At 38.6% G+C, this 4655-nt stretch overlaps 1 protein-coding gene across 1 annotated transcript in view; it reads right to left on the reverse strand.

The window, feature by feature from the left end:
- LOC101863719 (sodium-dependent phosphate transport protein 2B) overlaps positions 1–4655 on the reverse strand; it is a gene marked incomplete in the record, with an annotated part of 43050 nt that overhangs the window by 16619 nt on the left and 21776 nt on the right.

Below are 4655 nucleotides of genomic sequence, written 5' to 3' on the forward strand. Positions count from 1 at the left end.
ATATATATACACAGCAAAAGAGTCAAACACATAAGCAAGTAATAATCCCTTCAGTACTAAAACAATCTTTCTCATTTCTCTTTTAACAGGAACAGATATTTTATTCTTCTTCCTCTCTATTCTTTTCCACGATCTGTGTCCTTCCTTTCATATCACTTTTGTTTTTTACACCTCCCCACTTCTACATTTCGGTGTATGAAGTATAATGGCTGGGCGCTCCGCTGTCACACACAGAAGACCAGAGTTCGATTCCCGTGATGGTGAATTTTTACCGAGTATCTCCGTCTTTCTGCTGCGAAGTCGTATTCCTCTCAACCCAGGATGACTATGACAGGCAGGGTCGAACGAAGCCCTTCTCCTAATTGATCTAACTTGTGTCAGTGCGGGCGTAAAACACCTTCCTTAAAATAAAAATCCCTTCTGGAGTTTTATAACTCTTTCCGCACCCAACGTACTCGATGCCCGTGGGTCTATATAGATATATCATCAGTGGCTCCCACTCCTCCTAATCCTCGTCTACTTTTAATTGCCATACCTCTTCGAACTTTCTCTTTTTTTCTCTGTATATGTATTACCTGTATTACCTGTCCTGGGCAACAACGTCATTGCACACCGGACAGGTCCATAAGTGCTCAGTTCCCCCCAGCACCAAAGCCCGCAAGGTATCCATACTGATTGTTCCGGTGGCTGTCTGATTACTTTTTTCCTCTTCAGCTATGAAAACCTCAATTCCCTATAAATCAAGCTTATTCAATCCACACAGACATAAACATACTTTAACAAACAAACACATACGTACACAAATTGAAGTGCACATACGCGCGCGCACACACACACACACACACACACACACACACACACACACACACACACACACAAACATCACTTAATTCCCGTCGTTATTTTTACAATCCAGTTCTTGTCTTCGAAATGAAGAACATGAAATTCGCTGTCCAAATCGTTGACAGATGATTTGGCAAAGACGTAAATACGATAAATGTCAATAAGAACCCCTTTTCGGACCTAACTCAATAAACTACTGCGCACATCCAGGGTCTCCACTCTCTTTGAGGCCATATTTGAGTCGCCTTGACGTCGTGCGCTAAGAAAATTCTTTAACTATTTTAAGAACAGGAGATTTTTTGCCCGGGGAGGCTACGAAATTTACTTTTACCCATAATAACGTTCTTTACTGTTAAAAGAAGCCAATAGACTCGGCACTGTCCATGTAAATTGTGCGTGCAAGTGTTTAGATAATAACAATCCTGGAAATGGGTTTATCTTACCCAGCAGGAAATTGTTTGTGATAAGTAAATTCACTCAATTTTGTCTGTTGGTGTTTTCCAGTGTCAGAACAGTTGTTGTATCCACTACCGGTTTCGGCCTGAAAGGCTATGACGGAATCTAATACCAACTTTCGTCGAATCTATGTTTATTGATATGGTTTAACACGTTTAAGGACGCCAAGGTTTTTCTTCACAAAGAGGCAAAAGCCACTAAGTTGGCACAATTTGACAAAATCTTCCATAATTAGAGATGTTTGATTTATTTGGTCACGATTAGACAGACTTGATGAAAAGCACCCACCATAATGCTAGTAAGCGAATCTCAGATCTTTCGATTGAACATAATATTATGTGAGGCAGCGTGGTGAAATCAGGCACTCGTCAAAATAATGAAAATCCGGAAACTGGCATTTTTCCTCTGTTTTTGAAATTTTTATCGAATGTCTGTTTTTTGCCTCAACCCCTCTCATGTCCATTAAAGAACACATTTGTTTGTGGATTTTATTGAAAAACGCTGATTTAAGGCATACAATATGTAAATTTTCAGTTTCCACGGACTCTCAAACTAAGGAAATAACTCACCTTTGGCGGCCATTTTCTTTATAATTTTAACTCTAAAACCACGCAACCCCATCTCCTTCAATCTCCAATGTCTTGACTTGTATCCAAATTAATGGATACTTTTTTCACCAGAAGCAAGGTAAAATACACATGCTTTAAGATGGTACCAGTAACTCCATTGCCCCAAAATTTGAGGAGCGCCTGATTCCACCGCGTCGTGAGACATTATGTAATCATTGGAATGTGACAGGCCCCGATGAAGCAGAGCAGAGGTTATTTGATCGCTTTTAAGGACACACGGGCTAATCCAGATTTCGGGGGTTTCCAGAAATCTTGAACTACACCAAATGTGGGAATTACCCAACCTATAGGAGAAGTTTTCTTTCTTTGGAGTGTATATTTATTTGGTTATAGAAAGAACTCTCCTTGTCTTTTAAAGAGACTGAATAAGGATCCAAAAACTTTACCTTCGATTTTCTCAAAACAGCATTTTTCGGGATAGCCCTCTTGTGCTTAAAAGCGACCATTTGACCCAGCGTACAATGGCTAGCACTAAAGCTTGACCCGCCCAGGTCCGATCTGATCATGCACTTGGCCAATAGGCATAAGTTCTAATACAACAAGGTTGTTGTTCGATTCCGTCACAGGGCTGGGGTTGAAGGGCCGGATTATTCAGGTGAAACTGTTCTGCTCCTATGCTATGTACTCAGCTAGCCTTCTGCCTCCAAAACCAACTTAATTTTTTTTTTTTACAATAGGCCTATACATAATGAAGCGCACAGAGCTTGCTGTTGAGCAGGAACTTGTGCTATACAAATGCTATTTACTCCTCCTCCTCCTCCTCTTCTTCCTCCTCCTCCTCTTCCTATTATTATATTATTATTATTATTATTATTATTATCATTATTATTATCATTATTATTATTATTATTACTATTATTATTATTATTATTATTATTATTATTATTATTATTATTATTATTATTATTATTATTATTATTATTATTATTTCATGTACATCTATTGTACATTTGGTAACTTGGAAACACATGCGTCATTTCCCCCATAAAACTACGACAGCTGCAGAGTTGAAAATTGGCAAGTACCTGCAAAAAGATAGATAGGTCCCCATAAAGGAGCTCGATTTTTGATTTATTCATTTCCTGAATTTAGAAAAATATATTTGACAAAAAGTTGCTGTCCTTTGACCTTTGTGATAATTCCACTGAGAAACGAAACACAGCGTAGCTGTCCTTCACAGGGGAAGTGCCGGAAGTGATATTTCGCGAGGCTCATTTTGTTTTGAGAGTTTTTATCTAGACTTTCTAATTTTTTGCATCTCTCAAGATTTATTGCTCCATTCCAGTAGAGTGTAAATATAGTAGGTCAATGACTTTCGGTTGATTTTAATGCACCGATGATTTCTTTAATCGAAAGGGGGCCCAGCTGATGGTTAAATATCTTTGGTCTTTGAAACATTCACGTTTTCCCATTTTGCTACTTCCTTCTCTAACTGTAAAAGTGCCTGTGCGAATGTTGTTTATGTTTTTGTCAGTTGATACCAAAGCCTCTTTGACATAAACAACACCGAAACCAGGAACTTTACTACCCCCTCTTCCTCTTCTTTAAGGGAGAGGGAGGGGGTGGGGTGGGGGGTGGGTCAGTAAACGAAGTCAGAATACTACCAATTTGTTCAGCTAAAACAACAAAATCACGAATTTGAACATCACCATCAAGTGCCAGATCTGTGACAGACATTGACAATCATGGTTCCCCTAATGAAAAAAAAAAAAAGCTACATTACCCTGATTTCCCCCCATCACCCATCTGTTTAGGTTCTCCAAGTACCTTGTTCTGGGTCTACCCGTGCCTCATTTTTGCCAGTGAGAGCTTGATGTTCAAGACCTTTATGTCTATTTAGATGCCCCCAAAACTGTATTTTTCTTTTCCTGATTGTTTTTATCAGCGACTGACCCACGTACATTTACTTCCTCATTTGATTTCTTTTCCTTCCAATATAATATTCCCAGCAGTCTCCAACGAAATCACATTTCTGTTGCTTCTATTTTATTTTCATTGTCTTTAGTGATTGTTCAGCATTCATAGTCATATAGAATTTGAACATACTACAAAATATATTTTTTTCCATCTCTGCTGGACGCCGTTTCTTTGTATTTGTCAAACCGACATAATTAAAAATTCAGTTTCTTATCTTTTCTAGCGTCACACCTAACACAATTACAATCATAATTCAATATTTAACAGCTTTGGGTACACTCATTATCGTTAAGCGCATTAACAAAATCCACATTTTAAAACATTTACAGCTACAAGTAAATTGGTTTTAGAAGTTCATAAAAGATAACAGGAGTGAATTTGGAGTGGCTGTTTAAAATTTAGATTCTCATCGTTGGCAGATTTCCAACATTACAAAAAAAGTGTGTACATATTAAACATATGGGCGCGGACGAACAGCAAGGTTATAAAACCAAACACACAGATAAACAGGCCCACACATTAGCACTCATAGACATGAATGGATATGCACATATACACAATAACATAAGATATATACACTCAACATGAGCACGCACGCACGCACGCACACACACACAAACACACACACATGAAAGACGTACTCAGAAACAGACAGAGACACACCATCCCACAATAAACACAACCAAACACACACACACACACACACACACACACACACACCCCACACACCCCCACACACATAAACACACACACACATCCACACACACATCCACACACACCCACACACATACACACACAGATATATTATTT

This window comes from Aplysia californica, unplaced genomic scaffold, assembly GCF_000002075.1.
Source record: "Aplysia californica isolate F4 #8 unplaced genomic scaffold, AplCal3.0 scaffold00027, whole genome shotgun sequence".
Lineage (NCBI taxonomy): Eukaryota > Metazoa > Mollusca > Gastropoda > Aplysiida > Aplysiidae > Aplysia > Aplysia californica.